The sequence below is a fragment of the Ambystoma mexicanum genome, chromosome 13 (genome assembly GCF_040938575.1).
Source record: "Ambystoma mexicanum isolate Mex_15411 chromosome 13, UKY_AmexF1_1, whole genome shotgun sequence".
NCBI lineage: Eukaryota > Metazoa > Chordata > Amphibia > Caudata > Ambystomatidae > Ambystoma > Ambystoma mexicanum.
The window spans coordinates 833,660,174-833,679,812 of record NC_090938.1 but is presented as its reverse complement, the minus strand read 5'-3'; the positions used below and the strand labels follow the sequence as shown (position 1 = coordinate 833,679,812).

General features: G+C 49.5%; 1 protein-coding gene across 1 annotated transcript in view; it reads left to right on the top strand.

Annotated features, from left to right (window-relative positions):
• The first annotated feature begins 9,603 nt into the window (after positions 1–9,603).
• LOC138522087 (major histocompatibility complex class I-related gene protein-like) overlaps positions 9,604–19,639 on the top strand; it is a 301,035-nt gene continuing 290,999 nt past the window's right edge. Inside the window, exon 1 of the mRNA XM_069635333.1 lies at positions 9,604–9,776. The gene's annotated coding sequence lies outside the window, so the exon portion shown is untranslated. The remainder of the gene's footprint in view (positions 9,777–19,639) is intronic.

The following is a 19,639-nucleotide window of genomic DNA, read 5'->3' as shown; positions in this document are numbered from 1 at the left end:
ACAAGGACATCAGTACAGAACACAGAACCACCCACAGAATAATGACACTATACAGTACACGCCAGGTAACCCCTTCGCCACGGTAGCAAACGGAGCTCCCGCCCCCGCGCCCTATGGCGGCGTGTCAGTGGTTTCGGGGAGCGTTTTCAATCAGGGGGGGACAATGAGACACCCCGCATAGGACAGCCCACAGAGAACACTTGCGTGTCCAGTTCTTTCTACGACCCACAATGCATCAGAGGAACCATTGATAGGGGCGCAGATAGGAGACAAGCAATTCATATTCATGGTGGATTCGGGAGCGGAGAAATCATGTATTAAAGAGGGCCGGTTCCCGTTATCTAACAGGACGTTAGAGACGCAGGGGTTCTCTGGGGCTGTAATTGAAGTTCCTTACACAGAAGAATTGGATGTAACTGTGGGGGGTAAAACAGTGAAGGCACCCTTACTGTACTATGAACGCTCTCCAATTAATTTACTGGGGAGGGATCTCTTAAGCAAACTAAATATGACAATATCATTCACAGGAAGTGGTATAGTGTGTTCAACACCCGGAATATGCCCACTACGCGTAATGGCAGTAATACAGGCCCATACACTTATGCAAGAGATTAGAGGGTTGCCAGAAAACGAGGAGCTGTTTATTGAGGGCATACGAACACTGGCTCTCATAATCCCAGAATTGAAAAGAATGGATTGGAGAATTCCAGCAGAATTCCTCTTTCGCCCCATAGTGTGCCCCGACACGGCTCCAGGGTCAAGACTATCATTGGATTTGCACGCAGTACATGTATCAGCAAAAAGGATATGTGTAATCGGGATTGACATGGAAGGATGCGAATGGCGTACAGTACTGTGTACAAATGCAAACATCCCACTGCGGGAACTGACAGATGAAGAGCTCTTTTCAGACGCCGAAGCAGACGGCGAGATAGTAATGGAGCTAGCAATGCCATGCGACATCATAATTACAGCAAGAGAAATTCCAGTACAACTAATGGCAGTGGTAGGAGCACCACAGCCATTTTTCGATGATGACATGAGGCTTGTACCCAATAACTTATGGACGAACGGCCCCCATGATGTAGGGCTACTACATGGAGTTCAACCTGTGGTAATAAAATTAAAACAAGGAGCAATTTTACCCCGTGTAAAGCAATATCCATTGTCGCGCGAGGCAGAAGAAGGCATAAAAGAAACGATCGACGCACTGCTAGCACAAGGAATAATAGTGCCCTCAAACTCCCCATGTAACACATGTATTTACCCAATCAAAAAGGCAAAGGGAGGTTCATGGAGGATGATACAAGATTTACGCCCACTCAATGATGTGATTCAGAAAGAGTTCCCTTTAGTGCCGAACCCGGCGACAATATTATGCAACATCCCAAAAACAGCATCTTACTTCACAGTTGTTGACTTGAAAAATGCATTTTTCTCAATTCCCTTAGCAGAGGAGAGCAGGTACTTAACAGCATTCACACTAGGGGGGAAGAGATTTGAACACTGCAGATTACCACAAGGATATTGCGAAAGCCCAAGCATCTTCAACAGGATACTACATGAAGATCTGGGGAACTTATCTGTAGAAAGTACAGTGATTCAGTACGTTGACGATTTATTGGTCTGTGCACAAAACGAGGAAGAGTGTAGACAAGATTCAATAACACTCCTGACATTACTGGCCAATAAAGGGTACAAAGTAGACAAGGGTAAGCTACAATACTGCCTAACGGAGGTCTTATACTTGGGGCAGCTAATATCAAAGGACGGAAAACGGATCATACCAGACAGAGCAGAGGCAATAAGAGCAGTAGGAGAGCCCAAAACAGTAAAAGAGATGCAGAAATTCCTGGGAATGTGCAACTACTGCCGAGCATGGATATTAGACTATGCAGCATACACAAGGCCCTTATTGCAGGCACTAAAAGAGGCCCAACAGGAAAACAGACACATAGAATGGACAGATGAAATGAGCACATCATTTAATTCACTAAAAGAGCTAATATCAAGCGCTCCAGTCTTGGCAAATCCAGATTATGGACGCGAATTTTACCTATTTTCTCACTGCAAAGGAACACTGATGACAGCGGTGCTGACACAAAAGACATTGTTGGGCCACAAGCCCCTGGCTTACTATAGCGGCACTCTGGACGCGGTGATGCAAGGACATTTCGCGTGCGAGCAATCACTCGCTGCAGCAGCGTTCGCCATTGAAAAGAGTGCCACAATAGTAATGGGATGTCCAGTAACATTGTTTGTGGAACACTCACTATTTGCAATATTGGAGCGATCAAAGAGCACGCTGACAACACAACGCGCCACAGCGTATGAAATAATACTGTCCAGCGCAAACATCCATATAGTGAGATGTAGAACAGTGAACCCAGCCACATTTATCACAGAAGCGTGCACGGTAGAGGACATGCAGAACCATAATTGTGCAACATACACGGGTTACAAAGGTGAGGATCAGGTGGTTTTTGAGAATGCCCTAAACGAGGGGGAGGTGTATTTTGTGGACGGATCAGCATCAATTGACATGGAAACAGGAGAGAAACATGTGGGAATGGCAGTGGTGAGATTAGAGGACGGCGAATATGAAACACTAGTGCAACACCGCCTCCCATCACACTATTCAGCCCAAGCAGCAGAACTAATCGCACTAATAGAAACATTGCATGCAGCTAAGGGATGCGCAGTAACAATATACACGGACCCAGCCTACATGACGACAACGGTACACGGAGGTCTGGCACGATGGGGGCGGAGAGGGTTCCGACGAGCAGATGGAACCCCTGTTCAACATGCAGAATTGTTGAAAGAATTAATTGAGGCACTGCAAGACCCTACAGCAGTGGCAATTGTAAAATGCCAGGCCCATACTTCAAATACAGATGTCGTGTCTTTGGGAAACGCGGCAGGAGACGCCGCCGCCAAGGAAGCTTCATATTTTCAGAAAGGTGAGGTAGGGGAGTACGTGTTACACCATACGGCAAGCCAAGAGGTCCCCACAGGATACAATATGATGCTTACACAAGAAATAATAGAGTTACAAGAGGGAGCTAGTGCAGAAGAAAAATTGCTATGGACTAAGAGAGGATGCAGCAAATCACCAACAGATTTATTATGGCGACAGGAAAGTTCAGGAAAAGTGGTAATGCCAGTCAAATTGTTAGAAATTGCATTTCAACAACTACACTTCCCTGCACACAATGCAAAGCAACACATAGTGGCAGAGATACAAGAAGATTGGTTTGCACCTTGCCTCCAGGAACACATCACTAGGCTGGCATTGGACTGCACAACATGTCAAATTTACAACTCAGGAATGACATTACGCACACTGAGAGGTACAATACCGAAACCCACTGGCCCATTTAAAGAGCTCCACATCGATTATGTCGATATGGGAGAAAGGTGCAATGGGGCACGCTACATGATTGTGGTTGTGTGTCCCTTCTCGAGGTGGGTGGAGGCAGGCCCCTGTGCGCGTCCTGATGCGAAAAGCGCCGCGAAGTTCTTAGTGAGGGAAGTATTCCCGCGCTGGGGAATTTGCGACGTGATTCGCTCAGACAACGGCACTCATTTTGTTAATGAACTATTCAAGGAAGTGACTACGTTATTGGGTATAAAACACAAATTATGTTCGATTTATCATCCTCAAAGTAATGGCGTAGTGGAGAAGATGAACGGCCTGTTGAAAGGCAGGTTGTCAAAACTATGTTTTTCACTAAAAAAGAACTGGATATACTGCCTACCTCTGGCCCTGTTCGAATTACGCAATCAGCCAAGCAAAGACCACCATTTGTCCCCACATGAGATTGTCACGGGGAGGAGAATGCACACAACACATTCGCCTCTCCGTGAACGTTCTGATGCACACAGAAGTGCTGCGGTATTGGGTGAGGAGTTCACAGACTATTTGAAAAAATTAACACAGGCAGCGCGCGTAATAGGGAAACAGCTTGCCCCGCCCTTCACAAGAGAGGAAGGAAATACAACAGAGAGAATGACACAGCCAGGCGAACAGTCACAGCTAATGCCAGGCGACTTTATATATGTCAGAAGTTTTGTGCGAAGGTGGAATGCACCACGTTTCCATGGCCCTTATGAAGTAGTGTTTTGCACGCCCACGGCAGTAAAGGTAAAGGGCCTTAGATACTGGGTGCATTTGACAGATGTACGCAGGGCATATAGCACAGTGGAAGGCGAAGTGCAGGACGAGGCACAGACAACAGCGAACAGTGAAGTTGAGCAGAATGAATGAACACGAATTTGTGTATGTACAGTGAATGATGATGAATATTACTGACGACATGGCGATTATATTGATACATTAAAAAAAAAATGTGTTTTTGTTTTCGTGTTTTGAAGGAGTTCTCTATATATGAGATGATGCACTGATGTTATTGACTATAAATACCCTTGTCTGTGGATACAACCCCTTCCCCCACCCACTTCCATACCATGTCAAAATAACGTTGACACTGCTGGAAATGTTTACATGCCTGCACTTAATGCACTTTTGTATCTCAAACAGGAGCTACCATGGCATCTAATGGGCAGCCTGCAACGGATAGATTTGTTGGAATTAGACAAATGATAATAGATAGATGTAGGTACTCATACGAATGTGGACTATCAATGTGTGTTATAGTGTTTTTTATATCAATGTTCTGCCTGGTGACATATTGGTTTATAGCGTTCATCTCTATCGAGATGAACGAGGGGGGAGGGGGGAGTAACATCACCCTAGCCCCTGGGATCAATTCAACTACAAGTGTGTATACCAAAGAAGGTGATTTTTTGGTGTGGGATGGATCAAACCTTGTATGGGGTTACTATACCACACTGCCCACTGCTGCCCTGTCAAAATCAAAACGTTTACAAAAAGAAATGGAAAATGACACGATGTCCCTACCTGAAATGTATAACAGCCCCACTACCCAACCCGCCCCCATGGAAAACAATGATCTGTTATTTATTGAAAAAGATGGGAAGGTAATAACGATGACTGAACATAAGGAGTTATATGAGGAATTGGAAAAGGGGGGTGGAAAGGAGGAAGGGGGGCCTACTTTTCCATCTATTGAAAGCAAAAGAAATACAAGGAGCAAGAATAGTAGGCGAAGAAGGGAGACAAGCAGGAGGGGGTATGATGAGTACTATGGGTTGGGACTAGATAAGATGGAAGACCCACGACACCCCCACCAAGCCAATAAATGGTATGCAGATATGAGTGCAACAGCTAAACAAACAACAAATGAGAGCTGTTATGTCTGCTCCCTCATCCCCCATGCATCAGGCACACCCAAAGTGTTGTTACCTAAAGAATTGCCCATTGTAGATGCCCAGTGTCTCCTTCATCTCACACTATGCAGAATAAAGAACACCTTCCAGGCACATGACGTCACTTTTAAAATGATACAGAATGAGAAAACCTGCTACCCAAAAGCAGCTGGAGTGGTATGCCTTAAAGAACCATTTTTCGCTATACAAGGGACACTGTTTTTTGAAAACAAATGGAAAGATGAAGAAGTACTGTGTAAAGCGGAAGCACTGAGAGGTGTCCAACCAGACAAGCTGCAACGGATAGAAGAAACGTGCACATCAGTATGGAAGGAACACATCTCCAAACTGACTTGGGTAACAGCGATGGAGAAACCCTTCAAGCTACAGAGTGAAATAAACAACAAACTATGTTTCAAGGGAGAAGGGAAGGTGGCAATGGGAACTAACAAGAACTGTAACAAAACTCTCACCATCCCAGACATGAAGAAAGGAACAGCCGCACTAATGGACACATACTGGGTATGTGGGAATCAGGCCTACCTGCACCTTCCCCAGGCATGGAGTGGCAGCTGCTCAATGGCCACTTTGCACTCGGCCCTAATGGTGATCCCAGAAAGCCACGTCGACGAAAATAAACAAACACCAGGGAACGTGCACCAGGGTGCGCCCTCTCCAACTGCAAAATCACACCTCTATGTCCTGTCCTCCGGAGGAAAGGGAGAAGAGCTATCCCGGAACAGACGAGCATCGAACTACATATCAAAAGCATCATCCGATTTATTGGCACAGATCCCAGACAGGTATCGACTGTTCAGCTCCGTAGAAACATTCTTTGCTTCACTAGTCTCAAGTGTCCAAGCAAGGGCAAATGCAAAATGGCTCCAGATAACACGGTGGGAACTGATTCAGCTAGCCAATGACACTGAAGAAGGGTTCAGCATAATAAAAGTGGAACTGCGAGCTCTGCGACTAATGACCATGCAGAACAGGTATGTCTTGGACCTGTTAACAGCAATGGACGGAGGTGTTTGCCGAAAAATAGGAAGTGCCTGCTGCACTTTCGTACCTTCTGAAGACGCGGAAAATGGATCCTTGTCGCACGTGATCGAAGCAGTGCACAACCTGGGAGAGAAGATGAAGATGGAGGGTGGAGCAGAAGACAGCACGTGGTTCGACAATATCTTCTCCTGGGTTCCCTCATGGCTTGGAATGGCAATGAAATTTTTGGTTCCAGCTGTGGTGTTCCTCCTCGTAGTCTTCTGCCTGTGCCAGGTGGGCCTCCGATGTTGTGCTAACGCAGTCCCTAACGGTGCAATGATGATGGTGACAATGGGCAACTCTGGTGGTACAATTAGAGCAACACAAGAAGTACATGTACAGACAGGGACGGATAACACTCCCAGGTACCAGTTAGTGCCCATATACCGTGACAAGGATATAGTAGACAAACTATGGCACACCACTATCAAAGAACCCCGGGATCTGGAATGGTATGAGGAGGTCTGGGTAGATTTGGAAGAAACTGGTGACTGTATATATTTAACCTGCACACCAGATGAATATGCCAGGAGAGGTGAGAGCTTGAGGGGGGTGTGCAGGGCATGGATGCCCATAAAAGGAACACCCGCATGGGATGATGCAGTGATAGAAGAGCAAGAATGTAGAAGGATAGAAGAGCTAAAGAATTTGTTACTTTAGTAACGAAAGGGGGGAAATGTAGGGGAGGACTGGCCTTGGAGGCCCCCCTCACCTGCATCATTCTCCCCAGGTGAGGATCATGACTCGGTGGGCGCCCCCTCATGCCACCCGGGCCCAGGTGGAGGAGGGTTCACCCGCCGACGACATTGCCCACACGTATCCATTGCCCACATGTACTAAAGTTTAGACAGGCCTAGAAGCCATCTTGTCTAGCAAAGATGGCGTGAGTTTAGCGCACTGTAGCGCGGCCCCCACCTTTGGAGGGCTCTCAAGCATCCCTGCCGCCGCAGCACCATGGCAGATCCGCTGCGAGCGCGTTCCCATGAGAAAGTTAGGTATGAACTAACATGAAATGTTAACACTGTAACACTTCACCGTTCACAATGTAATACTGCGCCCCGCGTGACCTGGTCAGCAAGGCCGGGGCGACGGGGAAAACTGTAGCATAGCTATCTGAAGAAAGCAGAAAAGAATTCAAGTATTGGTGTTAAAGAATTACTTCTCTTAAACAGAACCAGCATACTGTGAATTAACCATGAAAAGTGTAACGTTTATATGACCTCACCCCGTAACTGGACTAATGCTGCTATATCACAGAGAAGGATGTACACAGTTATACAACGAAACTTATAACTCATATATGTATAAGTGTCCTTAGTCTTATGTAGAAATCTTAACCCCTTTATGTCCTCTTAGTCACCCGTAGTGGCGAGCATCAATCTCTGTGTTCCATAAACTAGTACTACCTCACGCAAGGCCAAATGTACATAAATAATCAAATACTGTAATGAATAGAATGCTCTACAATGAAAAGGTACTCAGATTGAATGTATTAAAGAAATGTTAATGAAGTTGAAATATATGTGTGTTCAAGTAGGTTAAAATGAGGCAGACGTTATAAAAGTTCTGCACCCAAAAGTCGACAACGCACGAGGAAAATACCTTTGTGAATATGCGCAAGGACATTCTCCCTCCCACCCTACGAAGCCCGCCAGACAAGAAAGCTAAGGCCTGTGCCGCGCTCCCCCACCTCCCCCAACCAAGCTGGAGCCGCTTCAGAGATTTGTAAGCCCCGTTACAGCATCCAAGGCCACAGCCCGCCACCTGCGTTATTTACAGCACGGTAATAAACCCACGTTCGAATCCACAGATCTACCAGCACCCTCTCGTAAATCCCACAACCCCCTCCAGACCACCCCAAGAATCATGGCCCCGTGCAAGGGCGACCCCCAACACTGGGACAAGACATAGCGGCCCATTTATAACAACTTCTAACGCAAGCAGACAGACATGTACCACCCGTCCCAGGCCCCAGAGCCCAGGCCCTCGACCTGAAATGCCGGTCACTAGGACACAGGTAAATCTCACCCCGACAGACGACCACCAGACCCCTCACAAGGTGCATTCCTCATGTGTTGTAGTTATTCGTAAGATAACCTACTGAAAGATTTACTGTAGAAGTTAAATGTCGTTTTTTAAGTAACTGCAATGTGCATGGCCTAGGGCAAACAAGTCAGGGAAGGTATTCATCTTTGTCACAGGCTGCCCCAGCATACCAACACCGCCCGGATGACCTCAAGCCGGCCTACCAGGCCCAGCCCAACCCACGAGGCTGACCAGTGACGTCCTCCCGCCAAGACCAACCACGCTGCAGCAACACCTATAGTTAGTCGACGCCACCCAATCCCAATTAACTTGTGCCCCCTATAGTGTGTAGGTTCTGATGACGTTTTTTGTATTAGAAATACGCCTGTCTTTGCTATTGTCAGACAGAGCGCTCTCGGAGGTTGCAGAGTTCTTTGCATGCCATATTCTGATTGATAAACTCCCACTTACGCTCACCCGCACTCTGTCTTGGCCTTATTCCCATTACGGGAGAGTCCTTCATTGTCTCTCATTGCGGGGAGGATCGTGCTATATTGGGGGCGCTTCCTTTCAAAGGTTATTAAGGGAGCGGGTGGAGAGGACAGCTAGATCCTCAAACGGACTCGAATGGAAAACCGGGCACATACCTCCTGAGGCTCAGGGTGTACAAGCATCCCGTCGGGTAAGATTACACGAGCCCAAACGGCTCAGTCCAAGATAGAGATGACTAACGAATACCATTAACAATTTCCCTCTCTGCATACACCTCTCAAACTCCAAATCAAACACAACCACAAACCTCCAGTGCAGCAAACCGCACGAACTTCACTACACTGCAAAAAAAAAAAAAAAAAAAAAAACACATAGACTCGCACATCAGCACACGACGACTACCGGCCGCATACACCCCAGGCCCAGCCGACGGAACCACCGGGCTGAGGCTGCCAACAGCACATCACTGCAATCTTGCACTTTTCCAGCCTCCATCCACTAACCCACCCCCCCTCCCCTCTTTCAGAGCCGCCAGAGCGCCAGGGGACCACTCCGGTGGTGATAGTGCGCGGTACAAATGACCTTTAACATTAACATTAACATTAACATTAACTCCTGCCACAGGAACCCCAGACCACTTCCCCTTCCTGGAACTGCACAAAAACGATGATCCGACGGGGCAGGGAACCGAGGAAGACCGCTGTGTCTTTGTGGGGCATGCTTCTCCCTTGGTTTCCTGACCCCCACCCCCCCCATGGGAGTGGAGCATGTGACCTGGGGTGTCTCTTTGCAACTTGGCCTCCAGAAAGCAGGGCGGACCCCTCACTGGCGGCAGGTGACGGGGCAAGGAGCCCAGGCAGCAGCTATTCAGAGAAGGAAGGCGATCGGGCACATGACTGCAGCTGTAGCGCCGCGAAGCCGCCCAGGTGAGTGCAGGCGCCCTTCTCGCTCTGGGTCACACCCTTTCTCATCGGTCTGCGGTGGCGCCGCAATACTTTCTTTTGCTATTACCAACATTAGCTCAATCTCCACCCGTCACTGGCACGGATGGGTTCACCCCACCTCGCCCCCATCCTGCACATGCCTCGCCCATGCCTCCACCCGATTGGATGCCAGCAGCGGTCTTTTCTACCAATCGGGTGGAGGCGTGGGCTGAGCCCCGCACCCCAATATTTGAGACCTGGATCCCGTGCCCCCCCGTACCCCCCGGTCAGCCTCTCACCCTGCTAGTGGCTGCCTGCCAGGTTGCTGCACCTGCTGCTAAGGCAGGGTGGCTTCACTGGCAGCGCCCATACTCGCAGAGCGCCGCTCGCCGGCCTCACACCGCTATAGACGGAAACTAGGACAAGAGGCGGCACCAAGGTTAGTGTCTTAAAGTGTTCCTGCGTTTGTATGAAGGTCAAGTGTGTAACTAGGCACACATTATGTGGGGGGCGGGCGCTAACCCTTGGAGGGACGAACTTACTTGGATCGGGGCCTCTAACCTACAACTTAACTGTTACAAGCAATTAACTCCCCCTTGTATGAAGCAGACACTATGTGCCAGGATTGTGGCCATTTGGGATGAGTGCGATGTAGGCGCGCTATGCCACCTTTTCAGGGTGCACCATATTGCGCACATCTAGAGCGACAGCGCCCCTTTCGGCGACCACGAGGCGCGGCAGCCGACTCGGCGCCGGCCATTTGGCTCAAGGGGCATTGAGCGGCGCATGCAGCGGCCGGTGAGAGACACCAGAAACAACCAGACACGAATATTCTTTGCAAGGCAAAACGGCCGCGTTTACTACATAACCAAGACATACATGAATGACATCACCAAACATTGTTACGTCATAGTTACTTCAAAAATAATGTCATTTACGTACTAGTGGTCGAGGGGTGGCATTAACCACACTCCAGGGCGGGCTGGAGGGAAATATGTGACCCCCTAAATCTCACCACTCTAGGCCAAGCCCCCACAGACGATCATACATCAATCCCTCCCAACCCCTCCCCTACCTGGACCACACACTCTATAACTGGTGCAAACTGGTTGCCAAAAACACCTGAAAATCTGATTGTACCTTGAACGTTGCCAAGTGCCTGGACAGAACGCTCGATTAGACAGACCACTATTGGTAGCAACTGTAGCGCTCTCACCTTGAATTAGGGACAGGCCATGTCACGCACTCAGTTGGACCACCCTGCCTAATTATCAGGGGGCTTACCCAAGCAATCGGAACGCTCAACTAATAGGTTTCACTGGAGGTCGAGAGGAAATGGGCCAGTTCAACTTGGGCTATAGGACACGGTATGCACTTAAATGGCTTTTGGGGGTAGGAATGGCGATGCACTAAGATGCCCCAGGGGGAAAAAGCAAACATGACGCACTTAGACGGTTCTTTCTTTGGGAATGGGAAACAATACCATTGGTCTTAGGCCATAGGTGGCAATGTCTAATTTATTTGCCCATTGCACTCCAAGAATGCCACCAGACAGGTACTTCCCAATGGTAGTATGCTAACCCCACCACAAGATGCACTCAAACGACCAACCTATCGCTTTGGGAGATCTAGGAAAGCGATATCGAAGATAAACTCCATCCCAGTTTAAGATCAGTATAAATCGCACCACGTCTGTGGACACATGCCGCAGGCACGGCTTCCCATCCATGCACTCTAGCATGCAGCTATGGATATGTCCAATTCGGTCTAGCTGCACGCATAGCCGTCCATACTGAAACCCCTGACGTGCCTCAGCACCTCTGCCACTAGTATACAGCAACAACCTACGACAAATTCAGTCTAGCTGGGTACACATAGTCTCCTGCTCTTGCACTCTCTCTTAACCACCGACAACACCCACCCACGTGCCCGACCTCTGGGTTGCTTACTGAAGCCTAGCCAGCCCTCTTAAGTCTTAATCCCGGCAGAATGCACACACATCTTATAGCAAACTCTTAGAATGTTCCCATACCTGGACTTCGGTCACTGAGGGGGTTCCAACCAGAAAGCATGTTGAGGCCATACAAATAGGGAAATGGCGCTATGTAAATCACAAACTACAAACATCACTTAACAAAAACTAAGACACAAACTACACACACGCCCACACCGACCACTAGATAACTACCATCCAAAGACCACAAACCCGCACACAGTGGCCGGTTTCTCTGAACTGAAGCGACTAACAGCACATCAAAGCTCGTGCACTTTTCCCTCAATATCCCATTAACAAGCCCCCCTGCAGCCCTCTTTCCGTATTTGAATCGCCAGAGCGCCAAGAGACCACGCAAGTTAACCTACAAATTCTATCCCATACTTCCTTCGGAAGTCCCCTTATCAAGGCCCTTTCCCAGAAAGCCATACACTTGGCTTTGTCCTCCAATCCACTAATCAAGGTTGCCTCGTGTAGCTTGGGTATCGGAACCTTTCTGCTCCGGTCAGAATTATACACCCCCGTCTCCATTGGCGCAAGCTCTCACTATTGTTTCTTTAAGACTAGGGTATTGAAAACCCCCAACTGCTGCTACCCCCTGACAAGAGTTGCCCCACCTTTTCAAGACCTGCATCAGACCCACTCCGGGTCATTACAGCACCCCATTTCCCCGAACCAAAGGATGGCGCCATACTGAACTCCCAGAGGAGGGCCACGTGGAAAGGTAGTCATTAGAATTGTTATCCTCCCATAACTTCCACATTCCCCCTCATTCTTTGGGGTACATACCTACTCGGGGACCAAAGGAGTTCTCTCACTTTTCTCAGTGTGTTGTGCAATCTTCCAGACATGGCTGATGCACCCTAAAGTCATCCCTCATGTGTTCCAAGAAAACCTTTAACAGGGCAAGTTTAAAATACTAAAAAAAGGGTATCCAGAACACTTTCCTCCTGACCCTTGCGGCCTGCCCCCCACCCCCACCAAAGCAATTTTCATATCTTAGGATTATTCACTTTAATAAAAGTTCTCTGGCCCTATGGTTTGGGGGCCTCATAGAAAGAAAGAGGGGTCTTGGTCATCGTCCCTGCGGTCATCAACCCACGCAGTGACAACGTAAGGTTTGCTCAGCTCCATCGTTCAAAGTATCCAACGTGTCCAGTTCCCTGGCTATCCTTATTCCTAAATATTATAGATTGGTGCTCTCCGCGCATCCATGGGTCTCCATAAATCATGCATGGCACGGCCTAATAAATAACATATTATTATGCTTCTGATCTAATAAATAGTATATTTTTATGCTTCTTGTCTAATAAATAGTATATTTTTATGCTTCTGTGTTGAATTCTATTTCTTGGCGATTCCAAGTGTTAACTGTACTGGGACTCCATCCCGATCTCCTAGGTCTGCCTTACTGCTCAGCCTCGCTACTTCGGGAGAGTTGAGACCAAGTGTGTAAAGCTCTTGCTCATGACTTAGGCTTGCCTCTTAGAACCCTCCCACATGGCTGGTTCTCAAAAATCCCTCCTAACAATTCAACATTTCTAAGTACTCTGTTATCACCTTCTCATAAGGCGCTGTAATTTGTACTTACATTAAGGCTGTAAACTACATAAGAAATACCCTTTTGAATGCTGAAACCCATGTGCAAGGTAGGATTTGCACACTGACATTAAGCATAGACTTCTGAAAAAGACTTTAGTTCATGGAGGTGAACTGAAGTCTTTCTACTATGTCTATATTCAGTGTAATTCATTGCATAACCCTTGCATTTGTCCATTTGTACCCATAGCCAATAAGCCATTTATTGCTCATTCTTCCGTTACCCTTTATTTCCCTTCTCAGAAAAAGAGCTGGAATGAGACAGTTGTTTTTCAAAATGGCAAACTTGGCCGCAGTTTTATTTTCACACAAGAATCACTGCACACATTTAGTGAAATTCAGTCTGTAAGTGTGGCGCCTGCTCCATGTCCAATCCACCTGCTTCCCCCTATTCCTTTGCACCAAGTTCATAGTAGGCCCAACTCTCCCAACCCTTTGTGCCTGAGCCTACCCTGCCCTTGCAGGTGTCCGTGGGCGGGGAGAGCGCCGTTTCTTATGGGGGAAGCTGAGCCCTTGTTGTTACCACCAGACGCCCCTGCTGTTAGGCTCCCAAGAGGCGCTGGTCCGAGAAGAGCGAACACCCTTCCGGCTTCCTCCTGGCTCATTCGGAGTCTGTTTTTTGTGCTTGGTCGCCCAAACACCGCCATGACCTCGCCTGACCGTCCTGCGACAGCAACGACCAGGTGTTGTCCTCCTTATTCTTCTTTGTGGGGTGGGAGGGTGGGAAACGAAAACCTTCTCCTCTGTCGGTGGGGCGGGCGTCCTACTGCAGAGGCTGGATGCTACCTGCCGTAGGACGCCCGCTCATTATAACAGGGTTTCCCCCGCCCCTTTCCTTGTTCGCCCTTCGCAGACTTTTTGGAGTCTTTGGCGCTGTTTCGCGCCTGAGCCCTCCCCTCGCCCAGGGGGAGGGGCAGGAGCGGTAGCAGTGGACCCTGCAAGGGTTACCGGGCCGCCTCCTCCATTTTTCTTTGTTTCTTTTCCGTCGACAGCTTCATTTAATGTCGAAGATGCAAGCACGCCACTCCTCCCTCGCAAATGGCACATGTGACCTGTGTTGTCCCTTTGTAACTTGGCCTCCGGAAAGCAAGAAGGAGAAATCACTGCCCTCGGGTGACGGGACAAGGAGCCCGGGCAGCAGCTCCACCACAATTACAAATCTATTCAGAGAAGGAAGGCGCCCGGCTCCATGACTGCAGCTGTAGCGCTACTGAGTCACGCCTGCACCCCATCACTCGATTGCCTGCCAGCAGCGGTCTACTGTAGCCAAGGGGGCGGGCGGAGCGGAGTAGCAGCCACGGTTGGGCAGGTACGGTGGTCACCGGTGTAGTTACCCAGCCTGCGCCCCGCTCCCCCCTATTCGGGGCCGGGTCCCGCGCGGCTCAGCCATCCACTGCCTGTCAGGTTCCTGCACCTGCTGCCTGGCAGGGTGGCTTCAGTGGCAGCGTCCAGAATCGCAGAGCGTCACTCGCCGGCTTCACAGCGCTATAGACGGAAGCCAGCAGAAGAGACAGCACTAAGGTTATTTTTGTGCATTGTGTTAAGTGTTTCTGCGTTCCTATGCAGCTCAGGTGTGCAACTGGGAGGGGGCAGGGGGGCAACGACTAGCCCTTCAAATGTGAGAGGATCTAACTGTAGACTACCAGGGAAAGGAGAGTTAATTGCGTGTAACATTCAAGTTGTACTACAATCGGGCCCGGGAGTCTTCAAAAAGTAGGGCTGAGCCGGGACACTGCCGGGGGCCCCGGTGCCACACAACATTGGCAGGAGGCACTATCCCGTTGCGGGGGATGCGCCCGCCATAACCCCTGCATTTGACCATTTGTACCCATAGCCAATAAGCCATATTTTGCTCATTCTTCCGTTTCCCTTTATTTCCCCTTTTAAGAAAATTTGCTGGAATGAGACAGTTCTTCAAAATTGCAAACTTGGCCGCAGTTTTATTTTCACAACAAAAGAATCACTGCACACATTTAGTGAAATTCAGTCTGTAAGTGTGGCGCCTGCTCCGTGTCCAATCCACCTGCTTCTCCCTATTCCTTTGCACCAAGTCCATAGTAGGCCCAACTCTCCCAACCCTTTGTGCATGAGCCTACCCTGCCCTTGCAGGTGTCCGTGGGCGGGGAGAGCGCTGTTTCTTTTGGGGGAAGCTGAGCCCTTGTTGTTACCACCAGACGGCCCTGCCGTTAGGCTCCCAAGAGGCGCTGGTCCGAGAAGAGCAAAGACCCATCCGGCTTCCTCCTGGCTCATTCAGAATCTGTCTTTTGTGCTTGGTCGCCCCAAACACCGCCACGCCACTTGGTGGGTTACCGTCCACCGTGGCTCCCCCTTTCTCCTGTTTCCTTTTTATAGCTCCAAGAGCTTTGTACATATATTCCAGTAAAAGAGTTCCATTCCCAGATGAACACCATCTTTTAGAAAGTAGTCGGGGGATTTTAAGTTGTTCAGGCCATGTCTGATATGTTGGAAGCCTCTGCCCCTGCAGAATTTAGACATGGCGCAATTCAACTTCTTCCTTGATCTTTCAACTGCCGTGTGGTTCTCAGCTCCCCTCCATTCTGGCCTGGGAATTATCTCCGACCACACGATCTCTGTCTCTCCTAGCTGCGCTGATATCTCCTGTAATGAGAGCATCATGTCCCTCAACAAGACCCCCCCCTCCCCAAGTTCGTCAAGCCCCCCCCCCAAGTGGATGACCAGCACATCTGGCCTCTGCTGCTTACCCAGCAACTTCTGTATCAGCCCCTGCAGCTGTGCCCATTTCATCCCCGGCACCCCATGCCACCAGGTCCGGTACTCGCCGACCGTCAGCTCCTCCTGCTGCGGTGTCCAGCTTGCCCCGGCCCTTGAAATAAACGAGTGCTCCACCACCCAAACGGAGCGCCTCTTCCTCCTCTCGATTCAGTTTCATTACGTCGATGGGCCGCCTATCATCAGGCTTCAGTACAGTTTGCTTGGCCCAGCCTCTCATGGCCAATGCGATGTAATGTTCCTTGGTGGGGTCCCTTTCACCCTGAAGCTTGGCATAATGGGCTATCGCTGCCAAGTGATATGTCATCCAGGCTCTGGTTTTTCCCATCTTCCAGCACCAGCCCACAAAGGCCCACACTGGTAGTTCTCTCTGCCCTTCTGACAGTACGTTCCTTTGAAATGCTGTGAACCGTTCCCAGCAAGCCCTGTACCTTTTTGCTGTGCTTGGCGCCAGAGCTGTGTCAGAGAGCTCAGATCACCCCAATCATCCCCCACCAGTGCTCGTTGAATGGGGACATCACCTTCCTTGCTTCTGGAAAGTTGCCTCGGAACTTCTCCCACTGCAAACGAGACAGAGAATCAGCGGCTGTGTTTTTTACGCCGGGGATATGCCGTGCCCTGACCTCGATGTTCAAAGCCAGCAGGCTCTTAGTGAGTTCCCTGAGTAATTTCAACACCCTTACATTGTTGGATGACCCCAGATTAATAATCTGAACCACCGCCAAAGTGTCTGACCATAAAGACACCTTTTTGTTCTCCAGTTGGGCCCCCCATAGCTTAAATGCAACCACAATGGGAAACAGCTCCAGCAGCGTGATGTCCTTTGTGATTCCCTTCAGATGCCACTCTGTCGGCCATGCCTTACCGCACCACCTGTCCCCCAGGATCGCCCTGAAACTGTGAGACCCAGAAGAATCAGTGAACAGTTTGAGCCTTTCGCTGCTGGCCCATTCCTCCCTCCAAAGTAGTACCCCATTTCATTGATCCAGACTTTTCTCCCACATCCGTAGGTCCTCTTTCACCTCAGATCCCAAACGGACATGTTGGGCAGCATGCTGTAGCCCCACTGTCTTTAGCTCTATACGTCTGGCAAACACTCTCCCTGTGTGTATTACTCTCCCAGCGAAATTGAGGTTACCTGCCAGAGACTGCAGCTCCCTCAAGGTTGCTTTGTTCTTACCCTTCAGCACCCTCATGATCTCCTTCAATCTCTGCACCTTGTCTTGCGGGAGCCTGCATTCGCCTTTGATTGAGTCGATTTCAATCCCCAGAAATGTCAGTGTTGTGGCTGGGCCTACCGTCTTCCCTTCTGCTAAAGGCACCCCCATGCTCCCCATCAAGCCCTGAAAAGCCACCATGAGAGCCCTGCACTCCTCGGTCCCCTCTTTACCAATGAATAAAAAATCGTCAAGATAGTGCAAGACCCCACCCTTCCTCACTTTTTCCCTCAGTGCGAACTCGAGAAAGGTGCTGAATGCTTCAAAGTATGAACATGAAATGGCACAGCCCATCGGCAGACATTTGTCATAAAAATACCTGTTGTCCACTTTGAACCCCAGCAAGTGATGGCTCTCTTTATGAATCAGCAACAGCCTGAAAGCTGATTCAATATCTGACTTTCCCATTAGTGCCCCCCTCCCTGCGGCTTTTACCATCTGTATTTCCTCATCCAGGGAGGCATTCTGCACCCTACACAGCTCCTCTGGGATGCCATCGTTCACAGATTGCCCTTCTGGGAAAGAGAGGTGATGAATCAAGCGATACTGGCCCTCCTCTTTTTTTGGGCACTAGCCCTAATGGTGATACCACCAGATTGTCCAAGGGGGGGGGAAGGGGCCTGCCACTCTCCCAAGCTTGATTTCCTTCTCCACCTTTTTGTGCCACAATCTCCAGCATTTCAAGTGCTGACCATAGGTTGGTTGCTTCCTTGATACCCCTGTTTCCTGTACCAGGGATCTTGAAACCCCACCTGAACCCTTGCCACAACAACTTTGCATCAACCCTGTTGTGATATATATTAAGAAACGGAGTCATGGCAAGGAGGTTAACCGGCGTGGGTAACTTGGTTTTAATCGTATTCTTGACTCTCACTGGATTGACAAACTCAATCACGTCTGGTAATCCCTCACTCTCGCTTTGACCTCTCTTTAGGCTTGCCATTGCTCTTATGATTTGCTTCGCCTGAGGAGGAGCTGCGAGCCACCGAGCTTCCACCTCTTGGGTGCCTGAAGCAACATGTCTTACCAAAGGGAAAGTCCCCTTCTGCAAACCTCCAGCAATCTGCTCGCTCCCCCTGGTAGCTGGCTGCCCGAATAACCCAGGAGGAGGGCCTGCGAAAGGACGCCCTACCTCGCTGTGAGTAACCCCCTCTACCTCTCCAAACCTGGCACTTCTCCCCCTGCTGCTTGTCCCCGGACTCTCTGGCAGGCACCATTTTATCAATGTATCCCCCGACATCCACCTCATCCCAAGCCATAGCGAGCCACACTTGCATATTTAGCCTGAAACCCCGATCATAGTCCAGCCATCCCCCCCCACCCCCTCATACTTCAGGTATAGGTCATGGATGTATTGCTCATAAGCCACCATTGATAATGCATCATGCAGATATTTTTCCAGCATCACAGACATGTAAATTCTAAATGCTTTGAGCCAATTGTGAATAGTGGGTTCAACCTTGGCCCTTTCCCTTTTCTCTTTCTCCTTCTCCGACAGATCTTTCAAACCCTCACCCAACGGTACAATCCCCAACAGATCAAAAATGTCAACAAACTCCTTTCTCCATAGCCTTTCCTTAGTGACCCAGGGGATGCGCAAACCCTGGCATTGGTCTTCCATATTGGGTTACCTGTCCCCAATCTCCTCCCGCCCCCTCAGTGGGTGGGACCATTGAAATTGGTTTTGCCTGGTTTCCCTTGCTGACGCTGTGGACCCCAGGCCCTTGCCCCCACTATGTCCACCCCTGTTGGGTTCCAGGTGGGGAGGACATTTGAGACAGCTGGCTTCTCCCCCCCCCCCACCGGGCCAGTGCTAGGCAAACCAACTGACTGAAAACCACCAGGTGGAATTACCCCTACGTGGGATACCTGCCCCATCACACCCATGGGAGAAAAAGCATGATCCATTCCCCTCCCAAGCTCCCCTGAGCCTTGAGTCATGGTCTGTTGATTTGGCATGCCACTAAAATTAACCACATTTCTATTCACATCATCATTAGCGTTCAATGTCTGACCATGCCCACATTTCCCCCAATCCTGCATGCACTGCAGGAACATACCTTTGACCATCTCTAGGGATGTGGGTCCCTCCGCAGCTACTTCCACCGGTTTGGTTATAGGAGTGCTGAGTGTGCCACCACGATTCCCTGGAGCCTCAGCAGGTATAGGTGCCGGTAAGGCTGCATCCAGCTGCGCCCTCCCTCTCCCTTTAGTTTTTTTGCTGGCATTGGACTGATCGTTGTTTTCCTTGGCGTTCGCCGTCATGGTCCTTTTTCTTTTTTTCGTCTGGACCTCTTCTTCCTCGC